The 11324-nt window shown below is 46.6% G+C and overlaps 1 long non-coding RNA gene across 1 annotated transcript in view; it reads left to right on the forward strand.

Annotated features, from left to right (window-relative positions):
• The window catches only part of LOC119953763, an 89326-nt gene extending 78958 nt beyond the window's left edge, over positions 1–10368 (forward strand). Inside the window, exon 3 of the long non-coding RNA XR_005458094.1 lies at positions 9003–10368. This is a non-coding gene — a long non-coding RNA (uncharacterized LOC119953763). The remainder of the gene's footprint in view (positions 1–9002) is intronic.
• Positions 10369–11324: the final 956 nt, after the last annotated feature.

Genomic DNA, 11324 nt, shown 5'->3' on the forward strand with positions numbered 1-11324 from the left:
ATTACTAGCCCAGCCACTATGCCCCTGTCTCCCCTCGGTAGAAGGTTACAAACACCTCACTCTATTTTTCTCTTTCCAATTTGCACCAATTTATTCAGCTGTCTGGCCCATACACACTGGTAGCACGACCAGGGAGTCTGATACCAATTAGACCAGGATAAACATAGTTGGGACAAATGCATAAATAATTTGATTTTTCTTTCTCAAGTATGTTAATTGCTGTAAATGTGTGAATCTCTTTTTCTAAGCCTTCAGTTATCAACTTGCCAACTCACAATGCAGTGTCGTGCCACAGGAACCTGTCTGTCTTCAGTCTGTGAGAAGGGCCAAGTGAGTCCACATGGTGGTGTATTAGCTGGTCATTATAACCAGGAGTTTTCAAAATCAACCTCAATTTCTCCTTGCTTGAGATCCACGCATGTTCACCTCGCAGCAGACATCACTGAACTGTGATCAGGAGTGGGCGGCATGTAGCGCAGTGGTTAGCACTGGGACTGTGGCGCTGAAGGCTGGGGTTCGAATCCCGGTCCTGGGTCACTGTCCGTGTGGAGTTTGCACATTTTCCCCGTGTCTGCGTGGGTTTCGCCCCCACAACCCAAAGCTGTGCAGGTTAGGTGGATTGGCCACGGTAACTTGCCCCTTAATTGGAAAAAAATAATTGGGCACTCTAAATTAAAACAAAAAGGCATGGGAACCCTGGCTGCCTATTGATAAATGAGTGTCCAGGTTTTCTTTCCTAGTTAACTTGCTTCTGGTTTTTTTTTGTCTTACTTGGCTGATGCCAATTACAGTCAAGATAGTTGATTAGTTTCCAAGTTTCTACTAAATACCACTTTCCCAATGAGATGTAATTTCAGAATAGGACTAAATTGGTTTGTCACTAAATTGTTTGACATCTTTGTGCAGAATTTGTTTTAAAATTATATTTTATTTGGGGGATGTGATTGACCATTTGAAATCCTGAAGTACCTAAACGGGACAGAAAAACAATACTTTGATAGAAGCAGGGTAAGATGGGAGAACGTGTTTTGCTGTGGGGAGCCTGATAAACTGCTGGAATAGATTGCCAAGGAAGGCCTAGGGCACTGGGCTCATCGAAGGAATAATCCAATGCTACAAAGGATTGGATTGGATTTGTTTATTGTCACGTGTACCGAGGTACAGTGAAAAGTATTTTTCTGCGAGCAGCTCAACAGATCATTAAGTACATGGGAAGAGGGAAGCACGGTGGCTCAGTGGGTTAGCACTGCAGTCTCACGGCGCTGAGGTCCCAGGTTCGATCCCGGCTCTGGGTCACTGTCCGTGTGGAGTTTGCACATTCTCCCCGTGTTTGCGTGGGTTTCGCCCCCACAACCCAAAGATGTGCAGGGTAGGTGGATTGAACACGCTAAATTGCCCCTTAATTAGAAAAAAAAAATTAATTGGGTACTCTAAATTTAAAAAAAAACAAAAAAAAAAAAGTACATGGGAAGAAAAGGGAATAAACGAAAATACATAATAGGGCAACACAGGATATACAATGTAACTACATAAGCACTAGCATCGGGTGAAGCATACAGGGTGTAGTGTTAATGAGGTCAGTCTATAAGAGGGTCGTTTAGGAGTCTGGTGACAGTGGGGAAGAAGCTGTTTTTGAGTCTGTTTGTGCGTGTTCTCAGACTTCTGTATCTCCTGCCCAATGGAAGAAGTTGGAAGAGTGAGTAAACCGTGTGGGAGGGATCTTTGATTATGCTGCCCGCTTTCCCCAGGCAGCGGGAGGTGTAGATGGAGTCCATGGATGGGAGGCAGGTTTGTGTGATGGACTGGACGGCTTCACGACTCTCTGAAGTTTCTTGCGGTCTTGGGCCGAGCAGTTGCCATACCAGGCTGTAATGCAGCCCGATAGGATGCTTTCTATGGTGCATCTGTAAAAGTTGGTAAGGGTTAATGTGGACATCCCGAATTTCCTAGAGTGCCCAATTATTTTTTCTCAATTAAGGGGCAAGTTACCGTGGACAATCCACCTACCCTGCACATCTTTGGATTGTGGGGTTAAACCCATGCAGACATGGGGAGAATGTGAAAACTCCTCACGGACAGTGACCCAGGGCCGGGATTCGAACCCCAGTCTTCAGCGCCGCACATCCTGCTGACCGTGTCACTAAAAATACAATGAAATTACATTTAAAACTTTTCAAAACTCAATGAATTATTTTAACAGATACCCAGGGTTCCCCACTTGATTTATTCTGCCTGGTGTGAAACTGGATCATATTGGCCACAAGTTTTGCGTTGAGTTAGCTCACCTGAAAATTTAGCACCATAATTGGTTATAGGGTTCAGAGGAAAGGGAGAAATAAAATTGCCCAGGGCTGCCTGTTCCTAATCATTAACCAGCGATCTGTGTCCGAATGTCAGGTGAAGACAAGCTGGATGTGGCCATGATGGTTGTGCTTCCTGTTGACATTCACCATTTATGGTCACAGATGAACAATGACTACAGCAGTGATGTCGTGCATGTGAGACTACATTCCAGCATGAGTCAGTGCTATTAGGAGAGATGGCAGGAAGCTGGGGACAGAAGAAAACAAAAAATATTTTAAAAATATTACTTTATTCCAAAACAAAACTTATTTTATTTATTTATTTATTTTATAAATTTAGAACATCCAATTAATTTTTTCCAATTAAGGTGCAATTTAACGTGGCCAATCCACCTAACCTGCACATCTTTGCGTTGTGGGGGTGAAACCCACGCAGACACGGGGAGAATATGCAAACTCCACACGGACAGTGACCCAGGGTCGGGATTCGAACCCGGGTCCTCAGCGCCGTAGGCAGCAATGCTAACCACTGTGCCACCCCACAAAACTTATTTTAAGGGTGATAAATATATTAAGAGGGATTGATGAGAAAAAAACCTCTTAATGAGATAAAAATGCTAGAAATTATAAATTTTTTATGCTTTAAGTAACTTTCTCTTAAGATCTGAAAATTTCAGTGATAAAACATTTGGCTTATGTAATGCAATAGTGCAGAGACCAAACAGTGCAGACATTTCAGTCACGTTGAATACTTGGGATTCTTGCAGACTTTTTAAATTCCTAGTCGGATAAAACAATTAGACTAAACATCCATGTTATCCTGTCTGTTCTCCTTCCCTTCCCTCCACCACTAGTCTAGTGCACTGAACAGGTAACATTCAGTCTCTACTGTATGATAAAATGTTCCTACAGTCTATTGCTGCAGCAAAATAGTTTCTGTCTGGCCAAATGCGATACAGAATTTCCTCAGTCTCACATACTCTAAAATACCCGCACCACTTGGCCTGTTTTCTTGGAACAGATTCCCAGTCTGGGCAGCTGGAACTGCAAATCACGCAGTCTCTCACTTTACTGCAAAATGCCTTCCTGCCTAAGTACGCAGAACATTATTTTGAGAAACGGAGAGACATTTCCCTGACCGAAAAGGATAACACTTGCTCAACAAACAATACTGTTCTGTGTTGTCATTTTTAAAAAAAATACTGCAGACCCACGAGGTGGGTTTTATGAGCAGTTTCATCTGTTCACGACTTTGAGTTAGTGGACTGCCTGCTCATGTGTGCAACTGCATCAGCGTGCGGAAAGCAAGACGTTCTGGCCCTTTCCCCCTTGGCCCAGGATCCCCAGCTGAGTAGAAATTCCTAGCATTTTATTCATTGCTAGCCTCTTGCTCATTCCAATTTAATCAGGCTTGGAGAGCTTTCGGAATCTTGTTTGTATGAAAGGCTTTAGAAAATTACCTTTCTTTCCTACACAATGGATTCTCATCTGCTGTCTTCCACTCAAATCCAGATTTCCGACCAATCCCGATAAGATTCCAGGAACAGACAAAAAAAATGCAACTTTTTTTTCAGCCATGTATTATTTTTGGCATCTGTACTTTCAGTTACAAAATGATTTTCTTACATTCCTGAACAAACTCTTTCATGGGCAATAAACAAACCAAAGAAAAATCATGATAGAGTGAGGTGGGGGGGGGGGGGGGGGGGGGAATGGCAGAGAATTTCCTACATTTTGTTTTCTCTGAAACTTGAATTTTTAAAACACCCTGCAAGCTGAGATTGTGCCAAGTGTTGTAATTCATCAGGATAAAGTCAGACCACCTGCAAGGAAGACCTGGAAATCTCCAACAGTCAGTTAATGCCACTCTTGACAATAACATAATGCAATAATTATATATAAATCCCTGTCTGTAGCAGCAGTAAATCTATCTTAAAATTTTCCTTCCGATTTTTCCTCACTTCCCTGAAGGTTCTTGTAGGTAGAGACACATCTGGTGCAGTACCAAGTCATAGAAATCCAAAGATCCCAACTTCACAGAAAGGGCAGAACAATTAGGCTTTGCCAGGGGTCGGGAGTAAGGGAGTATCTGCCAGCGTTCCCACTTCTGATCATGCAAAAATCTCTTCGCCATATTCCAATCCGACATCCATCACCAGTGCCCCTTCATGAACTCTTCAGAGTCGCACCCCTCCCTACCTCTGTAGCCTCCTTCAGGCTTAAAACCCTCCTGGAGCACGCTGTTCCTTCCATTTTAGCTTCCTTTGCAGTTATGCTTCCAGCTCTCTAACTCTGGCTGTCTACTGTTCCTAAAGCATTCTGACACTGAACTTCCCATGACCTGCCGTACAGAGCCCAAAACCTTTTTGCTTAAGTTTTTAAAAATAAATTTAGAGTACCCAAGTATTTCTTCCCAATTAAGGAGCAAGTTAGCGTGGCCAATCCACCTACACTGCACACCTTTGAGTTTGTGGGATTGAAACCCAAGCAGACACGGTTGCTTACCTTTTAGACACCATCCCACATAGCCCCTTCTTGGGCTCTTTGTCAAGTTTTGGTTGATTAATAGTCTGTAAATGCCGTGAGATTTTTTTTCCCTATGTTTAAGGTGTTATATAAATACAAGCTGTTGTCTAGATTCACACATGACCTGCACCTGTGGGGTCAGGAGAGGGAGATAGGGGAACTCCCGTTGAGGAGGGCTTTAGGTATCTTGGGGTCCACGTGGCTAGGACCTGGGGGCTATGCATAGGCTTAACTTTTCGCGGCTGGTGGGGCAGATGGAGGAGGAGTTTAGGAGGTGGGATGCGCTGCCGCTCTCGTTGGCGGGCAGGGTCCAGTCGGTTAAAATGACGGTGCTCCCGAGGTTTTTGTTTCTTTTCCAGTGCCTCCCCATGTTGATCCCGAAGGCTTTTTTCAGAAGGGTGAATAAGTCGATTCTGGGGTTTGTGTGGGCGCGGAAGGCCCCGAGAGTAAGGAGGGTATTTTTGGAGCGAAGAAGGGAGGTAGGGGGCCTGGCGCTGCCCAACCTGTGTGGATATTATTGGGCGGCGAACGTGGCGATGATTCGCAGGTGGGTGACGGAAGGGGAGGGTGACGCATGGAAGAGATTGGAGGTGGCATCCTGTGCGGGTACGAGTCTGGAGGCCTTCGTGACGGCCTCACTTCCACTCCCCCCCCGGCAAAGTACTCCACGAGTCCGGTGGTGGTTGCGTCCCTCAAAATCTGGGGACAGTGGAGGCGGCATAGGGGGGAAGGGAAGGCCTCAGTTTGGGCCCCGATACAGGGCAATCACCGTTTTGCGCCGGGGATAACGGGTGGGGGATTTGGGAGTTGGCACATGGCAAGCATCAGACAGTTTGGGGACCTCTTCTTGGATGGGAAGTTCGCGACTCTGGAGGAGCTAGTGGGGAAGTGGAACCTCCCCCCTGGGAATGCTTTTAGGTATATGCAGGTCAGGGACTTTGCTAAGAGGCAGGTGGAGGAGTTTCCGCGGCTGCCGCCGAGGGGGTGCAAGATAGGGTGCCTTCGGGGACGTGGGTCGGGGAAGGAAAGATCTCGGCTCTCTACCAACTGATGCAGGAGGAGGAGGCCTCAGTAGATGAGCTCAAAGCGTAATGGGAAGAAGGGTTAGGGGAAGAGATTGAAGATGGGACGTCGTTGGACGCCCTGGAAAGGGTGAATTCTTCCTCCTCTTGCGCACGGCTCAGCCTAATTCAGCTGAAGGTGCTGCACACGGCTCACATGACGGGGGGCAAGGATGAGCCGGTTTTTCGGAGGGGAAGACAGGTGTGGGAGGTGTTCGGGAGGCCCGGCGAACCACACCCATATGTTCTGGGCATGTCCGGCTCTGGAGGGGTTTTGGAAGGGGGTGGCGGGGATTTTGTCGGAAGTGGTTGGGTCTAGAGTCAGGCCGGGCTGGGGGCTCGCGATCTTTGGGGTAGCTTCGGAGCCGGGAGTGCAGGAGGCGAGAGAGGCCGGCATTCTGGCCTTTGCATCTCTAGTAGCCCGGCGTAGGATTCTGTTACAGTGGAGAGATGCGCGGCCCCCGAGTTCGGAGACCTGGGGATGGTTGGGGGGGTGTGTTTTTGCGGCGGTGGGTTTGTTATGTTATTTTCTTCTTTCTTGTATTGCTATTTGTTATTATTTATTTGGGGGGGAGAGTTCTTTTCTTGTTTTGGTGTGGGAACACGCCTTGTTTGTTTTAAATTGCGGGGAGAACATTTGTTATTGTTATTAAAAAACTTGAATAAAAATTATTTAAAAAAAAAAGATTTACACATGAAGGCTGCCAGCGACATTCTTTTTTCATTCATGGGACCAGCATTTATTACCCATTGAACGGCCCTATTCAACCACATTGTTTAAAAAAAAATAAAATTAGAGTACCCAATTGATTTTTTCCAATTAAGGGGCAATTTAGCGTGTCCAATCCACCTACCCTGCACATCTTTGGGTCGTGGGGGTGAAACCCACGCAAACACGGGGAGAATGTGCAAACTCCACACGGACAGTGACCCAGAGCCGGGATCGAACCTGGGACCTCGGTGCCGTGAGACAGTAGTGCTAACCCACTGCGCTGCCCCATTTGGTCAGCTTTAAAAATAGTTTGAAGTTCAGATTGTACTGGGTTATGACAATATCCTTAATCTATTTAGCTCTACCACAGTAATAGTGATTGCCTTCAAAGCAGGGTGTAAAGTAAAATGCTTTACAATGGAAAGATTTAAAGGACCTTAAGCACAGTGTCATGGGAGTGCCCCTTTAAGAAATGTTTTTGTCTTATTACATGGCTTCTTCAGTGATGTAATTGTGTGGGTGGAGCTGGGCTGTGGCTCTGGGAGTTGGTTTTACTTTTGCTTTGGTTTGGGGCTGTTTTGGTGGCTCTGCGTTTGTTGCTTTCATTTTCACATTTGGCTGCTGTACTCAGGCAGACAAGTATCTTGGAGTGTCTGCATTTTAAAAGTTGTTTTCAGATTACTTGATAACTTAAAAGTGATAACTGTTTTCTGGAAGGAATTTAAACCTGCTGTTTTGGAAAGGAAAGAAGACTATCCATATGCTGGTCTTAAAGACAATAAGAGTTCCATATGCTGGGCTACACCTTTGAAAAGAGTTGTTTTGGTTTATGGGATCTTGTTATTAAATTGAAACAGCTAAAGGGGGAATTATTAAGGGTTATACATAGAGTACAGTAGCTGTGTGGGGTATTTATGTGGGTAATTGATAAAAATGCTTTGCGTGTGTGTTTAGAAAAATGTTAACTAAATTTGTAGGATAAACTTTTGTTTTTTATTAAAAGTGCTTAAGGCCTGTGTTGAATAACACCTGAAAGGTAGGACCTTGTATTCATCACAATCAACAATTTGTTTTCTTTTTTAAATAAATTTAGATTACCCAATTCTTTTTTTCCAATTAAGGAGCAATTTAGCGTGGCCAATCCACCTACCCTGCACATCTTTGGGTTGTGGGGGCGAAACCCACGCAAACACGGGGAGGATGTGCAGACTCCGCACGGACAGTGACCCAGAGCCGGGATTGAACCTGCGATTTTGGCGCCATGAGGCAGCAGGGCTAACCCACTGCGCCACCGTGTTGCCCATCGCAGCCAAAATCAATAAACAGTTGTAGGTCAGGTTAACTCCATGATATACTTCGGAGTTTTCTAAACCCTGGCCCCATAACAACAGAAATACTTTTTTTTTTTTTAAATTTAGATTACCCAATTATTTTTTCCAATTAAGGGGCAATTTAGCGTGGCCAATCCACCTAGCCTGCACATTTTTGGGTTGTGGGGGCGAAACCCACGCAGACACGGGGAGAATGTGCAAACTCCACACGGACAGTGACCCAGAGCCGGGATCGAACCTGGGACCTCAGCGCCGTGAGGCGTTGGTGCTAACCACTAGGCCACCGTGCTGCCCCAGAAATACTTTTAAGCTTGATTATTGGTTCGGGACATTGGATGAGATTTTGCTGGAGCAACGGAAGTCCCATAATGTTGTTAGGGAGGGGGTGCCACTGTTTTGATCCAGTGACAGTGAAGGAACGGCCGATATATTTCTAAGTCAGGATGGTGAGTAGCTGGGAGAACTTCCAGGTGGTGGTATTCCCAGGTAATTGCTGATCTTGCCCTTCTAGATGGTTGTGGTCGTGGGTTTGGAAGGTGCTACTTTGGTGAGTTCCTGCAGTGGGTCTTGTAAATGCTACTTACTCCTGATACTGTGCAGGTGGTGGAGGGAGTAAATATTTGTGGACAATGAAGTGGGCTTCTTAGTCCTGGATGGTGTTGAGCTTCTTAAGTGTTGCTGGAGCTCCACTCATCCATGTAAGTGGAGAGTATCCCACTCACGACTTGTGCCTTATAGATAATTTGGGGAGGCAGGAGGTGAGTTACTTGCTGCAGGATTCCTAGCCACTGACCCATTCTTGTAGTCACAGTAATTAAATGGCTAGTCCATTTGTGTTGAATGTAAGAAATTGGTATATGTTATAACCCTCAGGCTAGTCACAAGATCAGGACAATTAGGTTCCTGGTGACCTCCTGTTCCCCCGGTAATGAGGGGCGGGATTACCCGTTAACTGAGAGCTCAGCTCTCTGGTATAAAAACCTCAGCCTGAGGGCAGGTTGGGGAGGAGGCCATTCGGGGAGTGGAGAGTGTAACATTGTGAATAAATAAAACCTTTGTTTTCTATCAGGCTGATCCATGTGTGCTGCTTCAACAGATTTTACACTGCCAACAAGGATGGGATTGGCCGGGCCATCCTTGGTCCCGTCTCCATGTCGATTTTGTGGGACCATTCGAGGGAGTGATGTTCCTTATTATCTTAGACACCCATTCCAAGTGGATGGAGGTCTACAAAATACAGAGCACAACAGCTCAAGCCACCATAGACAGACTGCAGCAATCATTCAGCATGCATGGGATACCGGTCTCGGCTAATGGGACAGCGTCTACAAGTGTGGAATTTGGGGCGTCCGCGACCGCCAATGGGATACGACATGTACACAATGCCCCATACCGCCCCGCGTCGAATGAACTGGCGGAATGCACCATGCAAATTTTAAAAAACAGGTGAAGAAACTGACCTGCGTGTCTTGGGAGACGTGGCTTGCACAGTTCCTTTTGTGTGACAGGACGACGCCGCACACCACGCCAGGGGTCGCTCCGGCTGAATTATTGATGGTCTGTCGCCTGCGAACAAGTTTAAGTTTAGTCCTGCCGGACATTGGTGGGAAAATCGCCAGGGCCAGGACCGCGCTTAGGCTGATGCTGGACGATGTTTGCCCTTATGGGCATTCACGATGGGCGAGTCAGTGTACGTCTGGAATTTTGGAGAAGGAGCCACGTGGACACCAGGCCCTGACGGGACCAGTCTCATATTGAGTACGGGCACAAGGACGCAAATCGAATGGGCATGTGGATCACCTCCGAGGACACATCATCGAGATGCCGGATCAGATTCCGGAGGTTTCAGACCAAACTCACCCCCAGCTCGAACTGACAGCTCTGCCCAAGTCGCCACCATTGGTCCCGGGCGTACCTACCAGAGACGTAGGAGACCAAAAGGCCGGACGAGGATCCACTGGACACTGATTCTGAGGTTGACATGGATATATCGCCACCGCCTGAGCCAGTAGTGTCCATGGCCCCGGTCACCGCAACGTCTACGGCCCCGCCAAGACGCTCCACGCAAAGGCGTGATTCCCCAGTCCGGTACATGCCACCCGCTACTATACGTTCGCCGCTCGACGATCGTTCCCGGGCTAGAACGCTTAATGAGCCAGTGTTCCGAGCTGCAGACAAGGATATGTCTTAGGACTTTGGGGGGGGGGGGGGGGATGTTATAATCCTTGGGGAGGTCACAAGACCAGTACAATTAGGTTCCAGGTTACCTCCCCCGGTAATGAAGGGGCAGGGTTTCCCCCTTAACTGAGGGTACATAAATAGTACATAGAACATACAGTGCAGAAGGAGGCCATTCGGCCCATCGAGTCTGCACCGACCCACTTAAGCCCTCACTTCCACCCTATCCCTGTAACCCTTCATAACGTTTTTGGTCACAAAGGGCAATTTACCATGGCCAATCCACCTAACCTGCATGTCTTTGGACTGTGGGAGGAAACCGGAGCACCCGGAGGAAACCCAGGCAGACATGGGGGAGAACGTGTAGACTCCACACAGACAGTGACCCAGCGGGGAATCGAGACTGGGATACTGGCGCTGTGATGCCACAGTGATATCCACTTGTGGTACCGTGCTGCCCCAAGCTCAGCTCTCTAGTATAAAAACCCTGGCCAAGGCAGCAGGGTGGCGCAGTGGGTTAGCCCTGCAGCCTCGCAGCGCTGAGGTCCCAGGTTCGATCCCGGCTCTGGGTCACTGTCTATGCTGTTTGCACATTCTTCCCGTGTTTGTGTGGGTTTCGCCCCCACAACCCAAAGATGTGCAGGGTAGGTGGATTGGCCAGACTAAATTGCCCTTTGAATGGAAGAAATGAATTGGGTACTCTTAAATTTAAAAATAAATAAATAAAAACCCCAGGCTGGAAGCAGGCCGGGAGGAGGCCTTTTGGGGTGTGGAGAGTGTAATATTGTGAATAAATAGAATCTTTGTTTTCTATCTGGCTAACCAAAGTGTGCTGCTTTAGTGGAATCTACAGTATACATACTGTATGATGTGTATTTGTTGCAGTAATGTTTTAAAAGCCTCGGTCAAGGTGTGTATATATCTGCTGCAGCAATATTTCTTTACAATCCTGGTTTAAAAGGAAGCCAGAATTTGTAGCTGCAAAAGGCACAATTAAGATGTCATAAAAGTGAGATCATCATTCTTTCAAGCCATGCTTATGTTTACAAGGAGAGGCCTAATAAAATTTTTAAAATATATATATTTTTATTTTCATTTTCCACATTTTTATCAAATATACACCCAACAAAAGATAACCAACAATAACAAATACAATAGTAATCCCCCAACCAACAACCCCATTCATCATACAAACCCAAACCTCCCCCCCTGT

Source organism: Scyliorhinus canicula, chromosome 18 (assembly GCF_902713615.1).
Source record: "Scyliorhinus canicula chromosome 18, sScyCan1.1, whole genome shotgun sequence".
NCBI lineage: Eukaryota > Metazoa > Chordata > Chondrichthyes > Carcharhiniformes > Scyliorhinidae > Scyliorhinus > Scyliorhinus canicula.